Below are 22531 nucleotides of genomic sequence, written 5' to 3' on the forward strand. Positions count from 1 at the left end.
GATTTCTCTAGTAAATAATGATATTCAGCATCTTTTCATGTATTTATCATTTGCATATCTTTTTTGGCAAAGTGTCTGTTCAGATCTTTTGGTCATTTTTATATTGTTTATTATTATTAAGTTTTGAGAATCTATTAGATATTCTGGATATAAATCACTTAACATATATATACTTGGTAAATATTTTCTCCCACTCTGTGATTTGTCTTTTCTTTCTTTTAATAGCATCTTTGGAAGAGGAGAAGTTTTTAATTTTGGTGAAATCCAGTTTACCACCATATTCATTTGTGACTTATACTTCTGCTGTTATATTAACTGGAACACTGATATTCTGTTAATGCAAATGTGAATGATAAAAGCACTTTGCAAAATAGTTTGGGACTTTCCTAAAAAGTTAAACGTACACCTACCATACAATCCAGCCGTTACACTTCTGTATAATTTACCTAAGACAAAAGAAAATATGTGTTCATTCAAAAACTTGCACATGAAGATTCATAGTACCTCCCCCCCATTTTTTTAATAAAAGACTCATACTAGAAACAACTTAAATGCCCATCTGCAGATGAATGGATAAATATATTGTGATATATCCATGTAGAATACTCATCAATATTTTAAATAAAACATTGATACTATTGATACATAACATGGATGAATCTCAAAATATTTTATTATACTGAGTGAAAGAAGCCAGACCAAAAGTAGTACATACAATATGATAACATTTAAGTAAAATTCTAGAAAATACAAACTAACCAATAGTGACAGAAGCAGATCTGTGGTTACTTTGGGATAGGGTTGGGAGTGGGAGTGAGAGGTGTTGGCTTTAAAAATTTGAAAGTGATGGAAATGTTTGTCATCTTGATTGTGGTGATGGTTTCATGGGTGTATACATGCCAAAATTCACCGAGTTACATACTTTAAATATATGCTGTTGTTTGTCATTTAAACCTCAATAAAGCTATATAAAGAAAGTGGCAAACATAAATATTAAAGAACACAGGTAGTGAAACTTTTATTTTGGCATTATTTTTGAAGATGTTTTGTCATTAAATTTTAACACTTGCATTTTAAAACTTATTTAAAGAGAGTCATAAGTTCAATGTAATCTCATTGTGTTGATGTATAGAAATGTATATTTTAGTGCACACTTCTGGGACAGACACCTCAGAGAGAGAAGAATAGGGAAAAGAAAGGAAGGAGCATTACGAAAAAGAATATCTTAAGTCGAAGACTTTGGGTTCTATGAGATAATTCAAGACCTTGGTTTCTATTTATTTTCTCTTCAGTTTTCCACCTGAAATTACCAGAACATGACCCATATCATTCTAACGATTTGTATTTGTTGTTTAGAGCCCGTTTGAAAAGATTTTGATAAAATAAAACAAACATAAAGGAAATATGCAGATGATATTGTGTTGTAACTTGAGAACTCTGTCTTCTGAGCTTTTAAGCTGATTGTTTTTTTTCCTTTTTCTTTGGTTAAGTGACCAGAGTCTTGCATCTTTTTGAATTACAGTTGTTATTAAATTGACTGATAAGAGAGTTGTAGCATTTGCCTTGAAAAAGATGTCTATTATAGAAGTGTTTCCTAAAATTGAGTAACTCCTTAACTATAAATATTTTAGGGAAGATAGCTTGGGAATTTATTATGTGTTCCAACATTAATACTCCATGATGTAGGCACTTCTGTTTATTTACTTCACTCTGTAGATCCAGAGATGTATCATCAGCAAGAATTGAGGAGCAAGTAGAGTTATGAATGGTCTATGAACAGCATGGGTTGCTAACAAGTTATCTAGTATTAGGACCATAGATTCTCTAAAAATACCTGGTATATCCATATTTTCATATCCCATAATTCCTAGAACAGTGCCTTAAATGTATCTGGAATGCTGCATAAGTTATAATTTCAATTTGCTGAATATATACAAAAAGCTTCTTCTCAGTTATTATAATCTGAGACCAAGTAAAACACAAGTATTTAAACTTTTTCAGGGATATGTGTTTTATTAAACTTAGTTTCAGAAAGGGTATATTGGAAAGCTAGTCTTTTAACGTGTCTTCACTTATCTTTCCTTATGTGCTGTCTGCTCCCCCAGCCCTCTGGTCTGTCACACATATGCAGAGCTTTTTGCTCTCCTTCATTAAGCTTTTGTGACCTTGGCTAATTTTTAACCTAGAAACTGTAGATTATATTAAGTTACATTTTAGCCCTATAATTCTTGGAATTCTAACAGAGATACCTTGAAGGGGTAGGTAAGCCATTATCTTTCAAGGAAATCATTAGGGAATACAAATTAATGATTAAATTATTTTCTCAAATGAATGGTCTACTATAACTGAAATCATATTATTGTATTACTATAAGGTTTCTAATTAGTTCAGATCTGAGTAATGAACACAGACCTCTAGTTCTGCTACTTCTTTTCATATATAATTTCTACCACTTCATGTAATACATTTTACTTACTCTTATAACATATGGTTATTTAAGTTATGTAATTAATACTAGAACCTGATATCTTGGCCTAATCACTGTTTTGTATTAAAAAAGTACAAGGTACCTTTTAATGTCATTCAGTTTGTCCGACTGCTTTTAGGCAAGACTTGATGTACATTAACGAAAGGAAAATATATGTCATCTTTCAAGACTGCAGCAATGACATTGTCCTTGCCAGTCAGGGCTGATTTTTGATGATCTTCTCTCAGAATTTTCAACTTTATAACATAAGACTTTCTTTTCTTATATATCCGTTATTACGGTTAAAATTTTTTCACTATCCACAAAATAAAGGCTATGCATAAGTTATTATGACTCTTTTTCTAAAGTGTGCTATTTAAAGTATTTTTTAGAATCCCGCCTTCTAATCCTTGATGTCTTTTGGCACTTCTTTCTGAACAGTTTTCACATTTTCTCATTTTTTTAAGTGATAGAGCTCAGAAAAAGATGTGATAATCTAATACATGTCTGATTTATTGTGAATATAATCTTAGCTACTACTAGTTCTGCTTATATTTTTATACTTTTTAAAGACTTTTAAAAATATACATCCCAGCATTTATTGGACTTCTACCCATAATTTTTAATCTAATTTTGTCATATTTTCTTATAATTATTTGATATGTGTATAATTTATTTTACCTTCTTAAATTTGCTATCTTGATTTGTCCTGATTTTCCCTCATTTATTTAGAATAGAGACATTTATTACTTTTGTCTAAACTTAATTTTGAATCCATTCTTTGAGTTATTTTTTAGGATTAGTTATTGTAAAATGAAAAGCACAAATTCTGATTTGAAAGGAGCTTTATATATTTTATATTATTTATATCTGCTTAAGTATAGGAAATGGTCTATTATACTTTGGCTAAATTTAAATATACTATGGTTAGTTAAATGTCATGCTTTGCCTGTAGAGTATCTACTTGCTTGAAATGAATAATGTAGTCACTAAAAAATATATTTTATACCCAATTGGACTTGTAAAAGTTGTTTAGTTATATACCAATCATCCCTTTTTCTTTCCAACTATATACTGCCATCAGCCTCCAATTTCATGTTCTCTAATGTCCCTTTGATTTGTTGTTGTTAGTGGCAAATGATATGAATGTAATTGTAATTGTAGTTGCTGATGGGGAAAATGTTTTATTTTTACATGGCTCAGTTGGTTAAAATTTTCAACATTCAGTATACTTACAGGAATGTTTTAAGAGCAAGATAAAAATGAATGCCATATTATATCTGGTTAAAGTTTTTCAACTATGCCCAAGTCACTAAAAATTCTTTAGGGTGAGGAATTAGATCTTCCTCATTTAATGAAATAAGTATGTTCTATGTGAGTTCCATTTTTCTTAGAAATTGAAGGATAAAATCAGAGATATATCTCCTATCCTCCAAACTCCACTTGACAAAGCTGTTGGAAGCATCTGAGGAAGAAGACATTACGATGGCACCAAGTCCATTAAATAAAGGAAATGCGAGTTGCACATTGCACACTTACAATAGTCTACTACTCAATACTGCCTAACTTTGAAAATGAAAATTAGAAGATTAATGTTTCATTATAATTTCTGCACATATTCATTTAACAAGTATTAATTGAATGCCTACTATGTGCTTGACAATAAAATTGGAAACTTAGCCTTAATCCCTGCCCTAGAAGTGTTCACATTCTAGCAGATCCAAAGCACTATCAGAATTTTGGCTCAAGTAGGTTCAATGAGCACCTGTATTGGTCTATAGGTTAAATAGAATGCTACCAAATGTTAGAACTTGAAAAATGTCTTGGAAGAACATCTAGAAATAGCAAAAGATGACACCAACATTCGATATCTTAAATGAAAAGACAAAGCTGAATTTACTGCCAACTAAAGTAAAGGAGAGTTATGCTGGTTAGGTATAGTCTCTCTGAGCAAATCAGACTGTTGATTTTATATATAGTTTGGGGACGAATGGTAGCCAGCCTCCAAGATGGCCCCCATGATGGTATTCATGCATTTCCACCTCACATTGTATCAGGGTTGGACTGTGTTACCAACAGAATTCATAGAAGTCACTTCTCAGGCTAGGTCAGAAAAGATTTTCTGGCTTCTGCCTTGCTCTCCCTTGGATAAGTTGCTCTGAGGAAAGCTAGCTGCCATGTCATGAGAATGCTTCAGCAGCCCTGTGGAGAGATCTATGTGGTGATAAACTGAGACTCTCTGCTTCAGCCAGTGAGGCACTGAGGGTTATGTGAGGAATGCACTGTGGAAGTGGAGGCTCCATCTTGGACAATCCTTCAGATGACTGTAGCTTCAGTGAGAGCTTGACTACAACCTCGTGAGAGACCCTGAGCCTGAACCAGCCACTGAAGTCACTCCAAGATTCCTAACTCTCAGACACTGTGTGAGATAAACTTTTGTTGTTTTATAATTCTAGTTACACAGCAGAGATAATTAACATAGAAAGCATGTAAGCCAGTGATTAGTGGCTTTCAGCAGTGGGAGTGAGTGAAATGACCTAGGATTCTAAGTGTGTTTACTCAGGAAAGACTGAGTTGTTGATTAGCTTTCCCAAATGTGTTATTAGAGTGAGACTTTTGTTCACTGGTCAACTTTCAAAAGTAGGATCTCTCATTGGTTGGTTTTCAGAAGTATGTTTATTGAGGCTAGCTGTCACCGGTTGATAAAACAGGTTTAAAACTGGTTTGGGGAGTTACTTGTCACCATGGCTATAGAATTATAATCGATTGTTTAAATAGGTTTAAAAGAAAGTTCTAATTTTAACTTGTTAATATAGCTGTAGAACTGTTAGGCTGGTCTTAGGAGTGTGGGGAAATGTTACTCTCAATAAATAGACAGACAAAGAAAAAATTATATATTGCATGCTAATTGATATAATAGAAGCAATTAAGTGTAATTGTGAGACTAGGTAAAGAAAATGACTACCTCTGGCAGTATAAGAGATGATTCTTTAAAGAAGATGATATTTGAGTTTGTTCTTATGCAATAGGTTAGAGCTATCAAGTAGAGAAGAGAAGAAAGTGTTGTAGGCAAAGTGAAGAGAATGGGAAAATTACAAGTGTGGAAACTTCATTTTAAGAAATTATTTTTGTTTGTTTATACTCCTGCACAACCTAGCATAGGAGTCTTTTTAAGACAGTGGCAAGTAAAGCAAAATAATTCTTTGGAAATATATGTCCTTACTCTATCCAAATATTTTTAATATAATTTATGACTATTTTATGGTCATAAATATATGTATATAATTAGAGATTATAATATATAGAGGTTAAAGTAATGATGTTATATATATATATATATATAATTAGAGATTAGAGCAACTCCTCATATGTTAAATGGTATTTTATGTGAGAAATTCAACTTTGCAGAATGCAATAAATAAGTTGGAAGTTTGCATAAAAGTGTCTCTACCCAGTCAAAATTGATATAAAAAAGGAAATGTTAGTGAGAGTCTAATTCCATGCCAGTTTACTCTTACTTTAGACACTGGAGAAAGCATATTACTGCTTAAGAGAAATTTCCCCTAGAGTAGTGGTTCTCAACTTTATTAGACCCAATATGCACTTTATGTAACAACTATTTTGTAATTTACTTTTTACTTTCTTGAAATGAAATGCATAGATAATATAAATTACCTACACAAGTAATTTCATATATACAGTTGACATTTGAACAACATGGATTTGAACTGCATAGGTCTACTTATGCACACATTTTTTAAATATATATTTTGGAGAATTTTTTGGAGATTTATGATAATTTGAAAAACTCACAGATAAACTACATACCCAGAAATATTGAAAAAAGTAAGAAAAATTTATGTCAGAATGCATAAAATATATGTAAAAGCCAATCTATTTTCTCATTTACCACCATAAAATATGCACTAATCTATTATAAAAAGTTAAAATTTATCAAAACTTATACACACTAAAACTTACTGACTTTACATGGCACCATCCGCAGTTTAGAGCAATGTAAACAAACATAAAGATGCAGTATTAAGTCAAAATTGCATAAAATTAACTGAGGTAATACTGCACTAGTATAATAATTCCATACCCACCTCCTGTTGCTATTACAGTGAGCTCAAGTGTTGCAAGTATCTGCTTAACGTGCTCGTGACACTAATCATCTCCGCGTGAGCAGTTCGTCTCTCCAGTAAATTGCTTATCCCAGTAAAAAGTGATTTCTCATGGTTCTTGCAAACTTTTCATTGTGTTTAGTGCAATATTGTAAACCTTGACTAACACCATGGGGCCCATACAAAGTACCCCAGTGATGCTGGAAGTCCTCACAAAAAGCAAAGTCATAACATTACAAGAAAAAGTTGAATTGCTTGATATGTATAGTAGATTGAGGTCTGCTTTGTAAAGAAAACAAATGTTGAAACAATGTAAATTTTCAGCAGTAGAGGAATAGTTAAATAAAGAAACATAAATAAGATGAAATTCTATATGAAGTTAAAATTGTATTATTAAATACTTATAGGAAAATATGAAAAATACACTTTAATGAAAGAAGCTTACAGAACAGTATGTTATACATAAAATGAATTAAGAATATACACATATTTGAATCTCTGGATTGTGTAAGTCCACCGGAATTTACTGTTTTAGTGTGGCTGAATTTTCTTATTTTTCTACATATTGTACACATTTTGATGTACATTTCTTGTTTATTAATTATAATAAAAGATTAGGGATTTGAAAAATACTATTCTGAACCTCCATATGTATGCATATTCTTCAATTTAAAAATCAAAAAGCTTTATCTATTTTTATATTGTGTTTTGTTGATAAGTTTACCTTTAGCTTGTTTTGATTATGCTTAAATTGTAGTGAAAAAGAATAGCTGTCATATCAAAGTAAAATGTAGCATTTGAAAAAAGGGAGAAATGAATGAAGCCATTTTATAATTTTATATTTCAAAACCACTTAAAATGGTTTTATATTTAAAACTACATTTCAGACATGTGAAAATATAATATTTACTTGGAAAATCTATGAAGTTCTCTAAGATTTTGAGAACATGTTTTATTTAATTAGCCTTATTCCCTACTATAATTCTCAGCCCATAGTAGGTATTTATGCATATGTGTAGGTATTTATGTTATATGAATGTGTACTTGGAGTATTACTATAGCAGCCAAGCTGTTTTTTCAAATAAAGGGTAAATACTTTTTTTCCATCACTATATAATACTATATATTGAGGATACTTTGCTCTCTCTGAGTTCCTGAAAAAAGATTACTATAGTATCATATGGTTATAATACAGTATGGCACAGTTCTTTAACATTAACATTTTTTATTTAATAAATAAAATATAAATTAACCATCATGGAGGCAAAAATCCAAGGTGAGGTAAGAGCATTATTCAGTCTACAAATATTTATCGAGTGTCTTATATTCAATACTCTATGATAGATGGCAAGAGAATTTAAAGGTAAATAAAACATCTTCCTCTCCTGTGTTGGTTTAGACTGGGGAAATGATACAAATACATAATTAACTACAATAAAAGATAGAAAGTGATGAGGGACATTTAAAAAAGCACATATTGGGTGCTCTGTTGCTGTGCTAAGCAATATTGAGCGGGAGGGCAAAGAAAAGGATTTGCAAGAAAGAAGGGCATGAGCCATGGTCTAAATAATGCTGCAGACATCTTTGGAGAACAAACACGGCTTCTTTAACATTATTCTATGCTTACAGAAAAAGAGTTCCCTTGAAAGGAACTCTGCTGGGAAAACTGGATATCCACATACAGAATAATGAAACTAGACACTTAGCTCTAGCCATATGTAAAACTAAAATCAAAATGGATTAAAAAACTTAAATATAAGACCTGAAACTATGAAACCACTAAAACAAAACTTTGGTGAAACACTTCAGGACATTGGTCTGGGCAATGATTTCTTAAGTAATACCCCAAAGCAAAATTGGACAAATGAAATCACATCAAGCTAAAAAGCTTCTGATAGCAGAGGAAACAATAAAGTAAAGACAACTCACAGAATGGGAGAAAATATTTGCAAACTATCCATCTGACAGAGGATTAATAACCAGTGGAGAAAGGGAAACCCTTGTACACTGTTGGTAGGAATGTAATTCAGTGTAACCACTATGGAGAACAATTTGGAGGTTCCTTAAAAAACTAAGAATCAAACTACCATATCACCCAGTAATCCCCCTGCTAGGTATATATCCAAAAGAAAGGAAATCATGTATCTAAATGATATCTGCCCTTCCATGTTCATTGCAGTACTATTCACAATAGTCAATATTTGGAATCAACATAAGTATCCATCCATGATGAATGGGTAAAGAAATTGTGGTACAGATATACAGTGGAATACTACATAGCCACAAAAAGAATGAAATCCTGCCATTTGCAACAACATGGATGGAACTGGAGACCATTATGTTAAGTGAAATAAGCCATGATCAGAAACACAAATTGCATATATTCTCACTTATATGTGGGAACTAAATATTAAAACAATTGAACTCAGGAAGACAGAGAGTAGAATGATGGTTATGAAAGGATGGGAAGGGGAGTGAGGAAAGGGTAAGGTGGGGATGGTTAATGGGTGCAAAAATATACTTAGAATGGAAAATATTTGATAGCATAACAAAGTGATGATAGTCAATAATAAGTTATGGTATACTTTAAAATAAGTAAAAGAGAATTGGAATGTTGCTAACACAAAGAAATGATAAATGCTTGAGGTGATTAATACTCTAATTATCCTGATTTAATTAATATGCATTGTATGTCTGTATCAAAACATCACATGTAAATATTTATAACTATTATAAACTCATAAAAATTAAGAATTTAAAAAAAAAACCAAAAAGAGACTGCTCAAATAAAACATTTAGTATAGGCATTACCAGCCCTTTTAAAATAATAATAATTAAAAATAGTGAACTTGTTTACTAAAGAGTAAATATTGCTTCACTCTACAATGATCAAGGTGTGTCCTATACATTTATATTTTTATAGATAAATTTAATATAAAGGTAGATTGCAGAAATTTGTAAAATTGCAAAAAAATAAACAAGATTTTACTCTCTACTATAATCACTTTTTCTTACTTTGTCATGGTTTATTTCAGTATTTTATGAAACTATTCATAACTATAGAATATTTAAGCCTTAGAAGGGATATTATGTGTCATTTGCTTAGCTCCCTTTTAATTTTTACAGAGAGCCAGTTAGGAGATATTAGTGAAATATCATTTGAATTGAGGGTCTGAGGGCTCAGAGGCCAAGTGGCTTGTTCAGGATCACGTCCTTAATTATAACTGTGCGAATGATTCAAGTTCAGGGTTGTATTAGGCCCATACTCCACCCTCTATACACACACACACACACACACACACACACACACACACACACACACACTCTCACACACACACACTCCTCAAAACATCCTGGCTTTTTATGAAATGTAATTTCTCTGGACAAAGTAAATATCACGTTTGTCTACCTACTAGTCTTTTTTTTTTATTTCCGAGTATTACGGGGGTACAAATGCTTTGATTACACAAATTGCCTTTGCACTGCCTGAGTCAGAGCTACAAGCATGCCCATCCCCCAGTTTATCTGTTAGTCTTTTTTTCTCAAGCTTAAAAATCAGCTGCTTATTTTGTTCTTTGAATATTTTCTGAAGCAAAAACTGAAATACTACTGTTTCCCCTCTTTCTCTGTCTCGGGAGTGGAAGTAAGTCAAAGGCCATGGGCCAGGGCATCCTAGCCCTGCAAAATCTCTTATTGCCTCTGGACATGTGGGGTTCTAACCTCTTTGGAAAGCTCTGAGCATGCATTTTTGGCCTCTAGAATCTTGCTTTGCATACCTATTTTAAGCACCATTCTTTTCCTTTTCCAAGCACACATATTAAATAGTAGGAAACAACACTTCATTTTGAAATCTCACAAAAACAAAAAATGATCCTTATTAGATGTAAACTTTGTTTAAGCTGAAAATCATTTAATATCCACTGGGAAAAATGATGACTTTTCTCCTCCAAGATTGCAGCATGATGAAGTAAAAATGTTTTCACAATACTCTGGAATTTTTATAATTATCCTCTGTATTGTTTGACTGTCAGTTAAATTAGAACATTTGATAATTGTAGAGAGCTGATAAGACTTTCTATTAAAGGTATGTCATTATGTTAATCTCAGTTCAAATATAGTTTGCCGGAATCCTGTTTTGATTATATAATATTAGAATAAATTAACCTATTAAATTAGCTTACCTGGAGGGCATACAAGATTTTTAAATGTCTTTAAAGTTACCATTAGATTAAACAAGTATGTAATCTTAGATTAAAACCATAGTTGTCTTTCCTCCTTAAAGGCTTAAAATTTGGAGCATAGATATTTCTATATAAACATAGATTTTTTATCAGTGTCTCTTCCTGGTAGGTAAAAAAAACAAGTAATAAATATAGGTATTTTAGACCTAAAATCAATCTATGAATATGAATTTTTTAGCTTTGACTATTTACGTATTGTGGGAAAATAGTAAGTGATGAATACAAAAAAATGTAGAGGCTCCTAGGTTCATTTGGATACTGGAGTTATTTAATAAATGCATTGACAGCTGCTTATACAAAATACTTATAATTTTATAAAAATAATTCATCTTTGTGGCTTGTTGTAAATAATAAAGGTCCTCCAACAATTTTAACCATATTTCTTTCATTTATGAATGAGAAAGGCTCAGTGATCATGACTACTACATATGTGTTTTTACATGTTCACTTCACAGTTACATACTGTCCATTTTTGGGGGAGTGGTATGGCATGACTTTTTAATTCAGAGAAAGTTTGACAGATATTTGTACAAAAAATAAACTATTCCATTTCAACTTATTTGAAAGAAAGTTTCAAAACTTCATTAATTTAGATAGTCATTCATTCAATTAATTTTCTGAAGTGTGTATTATGGTACTATGTACCAGGAGGCTGTAGCAATGTAGAGACATAATGAAATCATAGAGTGACTGGACATTAAGTAGATTTCTTTCTAGCCAATACACAGGTGGACTCCTAGGATGCCTGAACTAAAAAATATGCAAAGAATATAATATTTTAGCACTATTGAATATTCATGCTATTCATAATTATATATATTAACTTCATCTGACTGTCTGTCTAATGGGCACCTACTATAGATTTTAAGAGTAAAATTTAAAGGCAAAATGGAAAGGTGTGGAAGAGAGGGGTGGGAAAAGAATTTTATAGTAAGTGCTGGTGCCTCACTACACACTGTCATAGGTATAGGCAAAAGTAAAGAAAACTATTTCTATCTTTTAAAAATAATTGCTATATAATGTACAACCTATGTATGTTAGTAGTAAAACAGTTCTTTCACATTGTAGAACACACTCAAGTGTGTCATTCAGTATGTACTCACTGTTAATAATAATAAACTGGTATATGTAGTCTCAGCTCCTGATTTTAAGTTTAAGATTAATTGCAATTCTTTAAAGTCAAAGCAAATCAACATCTGTTTAGTGAACATTGAACTGTGCTCCAGACACTGTATTTTTCAAAAGAAAAAAATAATTACAATCAGCATGTATTGAATGATTTCTATATGCAAAGCACTGTGATAAATGATTTACTTGAATTTTTAAGTAATTTCATTTAGTCCTCATAGAAATCCAGTAAGCCAACTTTCATAGAAACTATCATAGAAAGGAAGTACACCTAAAATGCATAGCTAGAAAGTGGTAGGGTTGTGACAAGAAACCAGGACATTCTGACTTCCTAGCCTATCATTTCAAAAATTTAAAATAATATAGGATGTTAAACATGTGACCTGTAGAAAAGTAGATCAGGATAAAAGATTCAAGCAAATTTCAAAAGCAAGGCCAACACTTATACACATATTTGGATGGTATCCTTGTACATAGTATATGAATATAATATTTTTATTGGTTTTCTAGGTTGTAATCAATAACATTTTTGGGGGGAGGGAGGAAATTAGTTCCTATGGGCCAACATCAGTGACTAATGTTGACATTTTATCAGTTTTCTTAAGAATAATGCAACATTTGCTCGTTACCAAAAGCCATTTAAAATTAAAAAGGATAAAGAAGAAAAGTTATTTATTTACTCTATAATATTTACTGAGTGCTTCAGATCTATAAAATATGCTACCAAGACATAACTCCATTAACTTTTTTCTTCCATTTTCTTATGTTTTGTTTTCTGTTTTTACATCATTGTAAGCATAGGCAGTGTAAAAATTATATACATACAGATTTTAAAATCAATTTTTTCCTGTAAAAATAATACATGCTTATTATGAAAAATTTAGAAAATACAAATATAAAGTAATTTTTAAAAAAATACTTGGAATATCTACCTCCTAAAAGTGATATATTCATTTTTATGTATAGTTCCTTAATATATTATGAATTATTAGACATTTCACTAACTACGTAAGTTAATAAAGATAAACATAACTATTTGTACTGATTTTTACCATAGTTGACCCAGGAATATTCACATGTCTGGATGGAAGATGATAAGGAAGAGAGAAATGGGCAGATACTGTTCAGCTTATGGGAAAGTTTAGTAATCTTTCTTGATTAAATAATTGAGTGATTTGGATCATTCAACATGAGTCTAACAGATGCAGAAGAGCATCAATCACAGTTCTCCTTCAGGAAGATGGCCAATCTGTTACTCTATGCTCCTCTGCTTTTGTTCAAGGGGGAAAAAATTAGTAATACTCCCAGCAGAGTATCCAACTGTATAAATAGTTAGCTATTCAGAATCCTAGAGGGCAATAGAACCAATCATTGCATGGCCCTTACTCATTCCTCATACCCAAATTACTATTGATAAACTCCTTAATATTCAAGTTTCTATTTCTACAAACTTCAATGTGCCTTCAGAAAAATAAAGTAAAGGAAATAGGGAATGCTTTCTCAGCGTTTGGCATCTAAACATGTACCCACTACCTCGGAACAAGGGCAAATCACTAGAGAGGAGGCAGTTAAATGTGTATAATTGAATGACTCAGTTATACAATTGAGTATATATGTAATCCTGTATAATTGAATGACTCAGTTATACAACTTTAAATGTTCTTTTGTGGACCTTGAGTTTAGCAGGTTTTATGTACCAATCTGTGATGCACCCATCAAAAGTGTCCACTATGGTATGTAATGAATTATGTTTCTAATTTAGTCACATTAGAAGATTGCTAAATTAAATTCTAGTGGTCTTAAGCTAACAGAATGAGGTGACACCCAGAAATATCTTCAGTTAGGACTACTTCCAGCGGAACCAAAGTGCCCCAGTACAACCAAGCAACAGATCACCAAGTCCTCCTCCTGGCATATAAGCTGCACCACAGTTCTTATCTGTTATAAGGAGAGCAAACCCCATGTGCCAGGAGACAAGCATGCAGATAGATGATCTCCAGGGAATCTCTACACCAAGTTTTAGGAAGAGTCTTAAAGGATCTTGGTAATCATAAACCTGGCAAGAAATTCCATCTAAATGTGAGCTAAAGAATGAAGTACAAGAAACACACTTCCTGAGACAGGGAAGGCTGCAAATGCAGGAACACTACTAAGTGAAATAGTGTAGGACAAAGTCAAATCAGCTGGTGGCAAATGTTCTTACAACATGTGATCCAATGAGATCTTTGAGTTCAGGCTCCAAATTGAATAAGAAAAAAAAATCTATATACAACTGTACATTCCTGAATTTAGTTTTGATTATAATCTATCTGCTAAAATATGTCTAAAATAATTTGAAATTATTTAACTCCTCACATACCTGCATGAGTCTTTCTGTTCTCTTTTTATAAAACTAGAACATATACGAAATTCTTGCATCAAAATCTTTCCCCTCAAAACTCATACCTGTAGCAATTTCCTAGTTATCTTATATATTTAGACGACTTTTTATTGCAGAAAGTTTTCAACATATATAAAAACAGAATAGCATAGTGAACTTTGTTTCCCAGCTCTGTCAGCTATCATCATTTTCCAGTGCTTGAAACCTACCTTGCTCTCCACTTCCATTCTTGCTCAAGGTGTGTTATGTCTAGTTCAGACCACTTAAAGCCTCCTAATGATCTTCTTCTTGCCCACCTAGTCTATTTACCTCACAAAATAAAAATGGTTTATAACTCCGTAAACTAGATCATGCTGTTTCTTTGCTGAAGATACCCTGTGTTCTCAGGATACTTATCATGGCCTAAGAGGCCTTTGTGATCTGTACCTGACTTTCCTTTCTCATCTCTGTTACACCATTCACCCCCTGCTCATGGGCCTCTGTACTTTCTTTCTACTCTATGAAGATATCACCTTAAAACCTATACACTACTTGTTTCTTCCTTCTATGAAACTCAGCTCCTGGATTTTTGCAGCCTGTTTTTTCTTGATGTTTATGTCTCAGCTCAGGTGTCACCTTTTTTGGGAAGTCTTACTAACGATTGCTAAAAGAGTCCCACCCAGGCCCTCCATTCCCTCTCTCAAGAACAAGCTGCTATGCTTTCATCATGGCTCTCATCATTCCTAAAATTATATTACTTCACAGATCATGAACTAACTCTTACCTCAAGAACCATGGCTCCATGACAGCTGGGATCTTGTCCACATGTTCACAGTTGTACCCTCCACTGCTAGCCATGTGGGTCTACAGCCCTGGATACACATTGGATCACCTGGACAGCATTGACTAATGTGCCTAGGGTGGAGCCCAGGCATCCTTTAGTTTTTTAGAACTCTCAGGTGATTCTAATGTGTACCAAAGATTGAGAAACACTGCTTTAAGCCATGAGATGAAAATGCCTGGCACGCAAAAGATACTCAATAGTCTTTTATTTAAACAAATGAATCAGGGCTTCTAATTCATAGAGACCATATACCACAATTTCAAAAAAAAATTATTTTGAATACAAAAATAATTTGTCAGGAATATATTATTCTTTCAAACCTTCAGAATTTCTTTGTTTCTCTAGTATTTATTTTTATGTCTATATTGGAAAAGAGAGAGAGAGAGAGAGAGAGATAATGAATGTGTGTTTTCTGTTTCTTCTTTCCTGAATGGAGAACAATCTGCCTGGGCTACTGTTAACCACTTGTGCCTGGGTCATATTCATTCCATCACCTGATTAGGAGGATTCTAAACTAACTCTGCTCACAGGCTTTTACTCAGTTCAGCTTTTCTAAACTGTAATGGGATTTTGACCAACCTCACTGTCTGGCTCTCTGACTTTGAATAGATGAGCCTATAGAAAAACTGTCTTTGCAGAGTTTGTTGCTACTTCCCCTACTATCTTACATATTCCAGAATGGAATGTTATTATTACTCCCTTTTCTGACCCCCCCCCCGTCCCCCCCCCCCGGCCTTTTTTTTTTGGTTTGGTTGCAATTAGTGAAGAGATGTAGGATGAACATTGCTGTTAGGTTGGAAAAGTTAGAAAAGTACTCTGCCTGTACTAAAAAATCAGGAGCCGCAAAACAGAGTAACAACAATCCGGTGTTCCAGCAAGATGGACCTGATGTTGCCTGCTGTCTTTCTTGTGAATATTTGCATTAATTATGTGATTTACACAAAGATTTATAAAACACACTGATCACTGTGATCATTTCAATAATACTGAGGCAAGTAATAGATAGATACAATAGATAGACTTTCTTTTTGCACAGTAGAAAACTCAGATTTAAAGAATTATGTCTTGCCCAAGATTTCACAATTTATGGTAGATCTCTTTAATATAATGGTATCATCAATTTTAAAGAATGATGAGCAAGAAATGGTGATTGAGCTTTCTTCACAAACCAATGCCTGCAATGTAATTTTTCTAGGTAACCTCAACTGTTCAAGGCTGTCCTCCTCTCCACGCATTTTTAAATATGATGAAAATGTGACATGATGGCATTTTAATCAAAGTATCCATTTCTTTTTCCAGCATAATTGACATTTTTAGAAGTAATATAGAGTGAGTTTATTTTCAACCAGATACAAGTACTATGGAAAAATATGAATTATAAGAGAAAACATACATATAATTGGGTCAGTGTTATAAAGTATATTTTTATTAGATGTGATGCAAATTATTTTCCCTCATGAATATACAAAACAAAAGGTTTCCTTATGTTTGCAGTTTTTTTCTATGTGACTTATTATCCTATGAGTTCATTAACACTTTTAATCTATTTTATTAAATTTTATATTTGAAACTTCCAATTATTCTATAAACGTGAGAATAAAATTCTTAAATAGGACTATTGATGGTAGAAAGAAAAATCTTTACTTTTTTAATATTTTACATTTTTGGATTATTTTTATTTATAAAGATTAATGACAAATCTTATTTAATTGAAAAGTATAAAATACAAAAACTACTCATGGGGGTTTTTTAAAAGGGGGAAATGAAAGTATTAAATTTTTATCATAAGGAGGATAATGGACAAACTCTGATTGTATTAATGATTATTTCATGAATATATGGCTTTATGTATTTTCACAGGCTTATATCTCAGCTTTCTAAAACTACCTTTCTCTTATAGTCAGACTAAAATGAATGTAGCATGAGAGACTGAAGTTCAAACCCTAGCATTATTATATAACAGAAAAATTGACATAGTGAAAGCAAGTCCGTCCCTATCTCCTGAGGTAATTTGAGGTATTGGTTTTGGGCAAAATCATCTTTAATGAAGAAGGTATAGTAGAATGAAGCGAGTACTTTGGTGATATTCACATGTATTGGAGCTCCATATTCTTAAGTAGTCAGATGAAATGAGAAGAATACTCTGAATTTAATCAGTAATTGTTCCTTATTCCTCCCTTAGGAAAACATTCATTATGAGAGAGGAGTAGATAAGATAGGACAGGAGTTTTAAATATGAGAAAAATCAAAAGAATTCTTTTGTGTGGCATTTGTCATCTTTGAAAATGTGCATATTTTAAACCATTGGTTCTCAAGCAAGACTTCACATTCATACTAGAACTAGAAATGTTTTTTATAACAGCCTAGAGGAAAATTCTTTGTTATGGCTTCACTGAACACTCATTAATTTTGTAACAGAAGAGGGGAGTTGAAAGCAATTTTGCACCTATCTGCAGATGTATGAAATGTTTAGTCATTTTAAGGTAAGAAATTCTCACATGTCAACATTTCACTGAATTTAACAAAACTACTTAGTTTCTGTAAGGAGAATTTAATATTTAGTAATAATATCAAAATTCTGCATTAGTTAATGAAGTTGATTTAAAAATATAAGCATGTAAGTGAGCTATATTTTTATTTTTAAATATTTGAAGAACAGAAATATGGAGACTAATATAATGAAGTCACCTATTCACAACCCAAATAGAACTCTAAATTTTGTTTACATACTGTACTTTATTTCATTTATCTTTTCTTAATAAGGTCTTGATATAAAGCATGCAGAAGAATTATCCTTAGGAACTGTGGATGTGTGGTTCTGAGTAGCCATGGCAGATGGAGAGAGAATCTCAGTGTGGTCCTGGCATTCACAATCCCTCACCTGTCCTATCTTGTCCGCCATAACCTCTGTTCCTTGCCACAGGTTTAACCCGGGCTCCCACCATCTCCTGGATAATTGCTCTGGGCTGTGCTTGATCTCTTTGCTACCAGGTTTCCTCTTTCAATCCATTCTCCTCACTTCTCCCTGAGTTAGTCTCTTTTAGAAAAGCAAAGCAGGTTGTAGCATTTCCTTGTTTTCAGATTTGTTCTGGATTTTCATTGCCTGAAGGAGCTTCTAAAGTGGGGTACATAGACTTAACCATTAGGGAGGAGAAGGAAATGTTAGCACCTCTGTTTCATTTTATTTTTATGTTGTACTTTCGAAATTTGTACTTCTAGTATGTTTTATAATGTGCATATGTGTTCACCTATACACAGATAAATATACATATACTGGGGGATGCATGCTAATAGAGTGGCACAATAAAAGATTTTGGAGACCACTGGCTTCAAGAACAAAACTCAACCCCCTCATAGTCTGACCGCAATTCTCTCTACCCCATCCTTTCCTACTTCCTTGCCACTCTAAGCTTTTTAACTTTCCCTGGACATGCCTTAGCACATGTTCCTCCTTACAGAAGAGCCCCACTCTCCCGCTTTTTTTTTTAATAGTGATTTATTGTGATTCTTAAAGTGAACAACAAAAACAAATTCTAAAATTATAACTTTCAATTAAGTGGTTAAAATTTCAGATGACAGAGCCAATAATTGGTAATAGCTTCTTTAATTTCATATCAATAATCTAATGAAAAACACGAATGACTACCTGGCAATAGTTTGAAAGGATCAGAAGGGTTCTGTGAAGGGGGAGGGCTAACAAGCATGCAAAGTACCCCCAAAAACACATGGCCTTCTTTCTCATTTTATAATCTAAACTTGTAAAATTTTTATAAATACATGATCATTCTACACAATACAGATTTTTCTAGAGCATTTCTAGAGGAAATTACAGTTTTGGGTCTGAAAAAGTAAGACTAAGATGGAAAAGGGGATGAAACAGTGAAATCTGAGGGAGCAATATGCTCTTTCTACACACAAGCAAGCTGTAGTTCATTCAGTCAAGTTAGCAGTTACAGTTCAGTACATGATTTTTCAAGGCAACTAAGAAATCAGGACACAGGTATTTCCCCTTCGTATGGTTAACAATTCTTTTAAAAGCTCTGATCTATCCATAAAGGAGTGTGGGTTTTTGTGGGGATTTTTCCAAAAGGAAACAAAGAATAAATAGGGGGAAAAAGAAAATCTCCATCGCTAAATTCACGTACACAACATGTTAAACTATAAGCTAATTTTAGACTACCCAGTGAAATAGAATTGTTGATACCATGTGAAGCAGGTGCTATTCTAACTAGTTGGTTCAAAACATGATCTAGTAAAACAAATACATATTGTTATGGCCTCAAACAACTAGAATGCATTTAATTATTCTTCAAATATCATGTTTAATTAACTCCTAAGGTAACATTTCTAGGATGTTGTATTTTAATGGTGTACCTGAATCATTACTAACAATAGAATGCCAAACTCAAAACTGCTATGAAAGTAAAATCATCATTAGAAAAACTCAACCCTAATGTAAAAAGAGAGGGAACTGAGTGCAAAATACTAATACTTTATGTCTGAAGGAAGATTTTTATTTGTGAAATAAAGTGAGGAGATAGATGCACCCAATCAAGACCAAATGGAAGACAGTGCAGAGTATGAAAAATGTTGGAAACTCCTTCACGTATGTTGACTAAATTGAAATGCACCATGGTACGAAACATTAAGATTTCTGTAGTCACTATATCCTCTCAGTTTCTTTGTTCAGACATTTTGAAAACACTTAGCATGGTACAATATAATTTAGGTCTACATATCTGCCTCCTAAATTCCACATTGAGCTATGGAAGGTGGGAGCCATATCTTATTAATCTTTGCATTTATAGTACCTGCACACTGCTGGCACATCATAGGTGCTGCATATGTAGTTTTGAATAAGTGACTAGAAATGTAACACTGTATTACAAAGACACTACTTCTGTTAACAACCAACACTGAGACAAATAAATACATGGCTTTAAATTTGGCCAGTGTACTTTGACTCATAGATGTTAGAATACAAATGTAAGAATTAGATACCCTTTGTGATAGGTCTAGGTATCCATGGTTGGCTTGTTAATGGCCAAAACATTAAAAAGTATTATAATTTAAACACCCTATAGGAGAAAATCTCACTAGCCTTATTTTCAAATTTTGAGGAATTTCTTAGGACCATAGTGACCTAGACTTGCATTTTCTCTTTTTTTCATAGGGCCGAAAGACATAACTATTAGACTATCTTATCCATGCGGGGCCACTTCCATTAAGTTCTTCTTCTATTCTCCAAGACTGGTTGTTGAAGTGGGTGGGGGTTTGAAGAATGTGTGTGTGTATATATATATATATATATATATATATATATATACACACACAAATATATATATACACAAACACATGCACACATATATATGTATACACACAGACCACTACATTTTATGTTTTTTAAGATACATATATATACACACTACATATTATGTTTTAAGTATACATATATAAAAATACATGAAGATATATAAAATATACATGAAGATATCTATAAAAGAAAGCTATATACTTTAATTATATAATAATGAAAAAAGCACATGATTTAGTTGTTGAGACCTTCAGTTCTGGAGTAGAACAAAAGAATAGTCTGGCTCAATCCCAATTCTGTCATAGTTGTGTGTCTTGGAACATATTACTTACTTTCCTTAGCACCAGTGTTTTTAATCTGTAAAATGAAAATTTGAAAAGAGTATTTTGTGGATTAGAAAATTTAAGCTATTTAAGTAACACAGTTTAGTACCTGATTTAAAAATACCTAATAATTGTTAGCCATTCTTATTATTCTACTTCCTAGTAAACATAACTACTTTTTAAAAACCCAATAAAATAGGTATTAAGGTGAAATAGAAACATTAACTTTTAGTGAAAAACATTTCAGGAATTCCTTTTCTTTTTTTCCTTCTTTGTCTCTAGATAGAATATTTGATCAATAAATTTTATTTTTCTATATAGTCAAAATGTGATTAACTTATTTCAGTCTCTGTTAAAGCTGCCAAATAAATTTCCATCCCAAAATACAAATTAGTTAATACATATGTCTCCTAAAAGAAGGCTTGACACATAGTGAGCACTCAAACATGTTAGCTACAATTAGCTTTTTTATTGACAGATTTTTAACCTTTTTCCATGACCACAATATGTGTAAAAATACAAACATATTTTGAACTGTTAAACAATTATGTTTTCTCCAATGGAACTGTAATGAACAGAAATCTGTATTTTGTTTAAAAATGCACTAAAATATTAATCATTTTAAAATGACATTTGAAAAACATATTGTAGGAAAAACTGCTACTAAGGACTCTATTGAAAATGAAATATTGAGGACACATAAATTTCATAAATTTAATGGGATATTGCAGTGGAAGTACTACTTTGTAATTGGTGATTTTTATGAACTTCAATTTCTTTGAAAAGACCATTAATATAAACAGAATGCCCAAATCCATGACAACAAGAAGACAACTGTTAGTTTTTGAAACACACTAAGATTATTCATTTTATTTCTTTTTTTTCCAGAATTTAAAACAACAATAAAGGAGAGTTTTGCTCATTTGTTCATTATGATATTATTCATAGTTCTAACAGAAAAATCAAAATATAGTGAGGTGAAATAAATCAATAAAGTCCACTCTGTTGAGGGGTTAGGAATAGGTTCTGGAGATAGTTTTCTTCAGATAGTCAGTTAAAGCCATAAAATTTCATCTGCATCAGATATCATTAGATAAAGATAGAAGTCTGACTTTTTGCTAATTTTAGTCTAAATGTCATTGAAAATAGATCTTCTTAAGGCAAAGATATACCAGCAATATGCCTGTGTAGAAAAAAAAAAAAAAAGCATGACAATGTGAATGCTACTGTTGACATCCTTGGTCTTAAATTCCAGCATATATAAATACAAGTTTTCCATGACAAATCAGTGGTTTATAAATTACAAAATGATAATATTACATAGATAAATGTTACTTATCTATATTATGATGTATATCATGTATTGATATATAATATAAAAACATTACATATGAAAATATTTTAAAATATATATAGTTTTAGAACAACCTCCTTCCAAGAGAGAAAGCTTTTTAAAATAGTTTCAGGCCACATTGTTTGCTATTAATATATATAGTATTATCAACCGTGTTTTCAAGGAGTGCTAGGGTGCAAATGGGAGCAGTTTGGCACCTTTTAGCTCTGAGACCTGGTGCTATTGGAGTACCTGGGTGTGCTAAGTAGTGGTCCCCGACGTTTTTGGCACCAGAGATGGGTTTCATGGAAGACAATTTTTCTACGGATGGTGGTGGGGTCGGGCGGCTGGGGCGGGGAGGCAGAGCTCGGGCGGTGATGGCCAGCAATGGGGAGTAG

At 32.4% G+C, this 22531-nt stretch overlaps 1 protein-coding gene across 3 annotated transcripts in view; it reads left to right on the forward strand.

Annotated features, from left to right (window-relative positions):
• Positions 1-22531, forward strand: part of IQCM (IQ motif containing M) — a 363621-nt gene that overhangs the window by 299841 nt on the left and 41249 nt on the right. The window lies entirely within an intron of this gene.

The sequence above is a fragment of the Microcebus murinus genome, chromosome 15 (genome assembly GCF_040939455.1).
Source record: "Microcebus murinus isolate Inina chromosome 15, M.murinus_Inina_mat1.0, whole genome shotgun sequence".
Lineage (NCBI taxonomy): Eukaryota > Metazoa > Chordata > Mammalia > Primates > Cheirogaleidae > Microcebus > Microcebus murinus.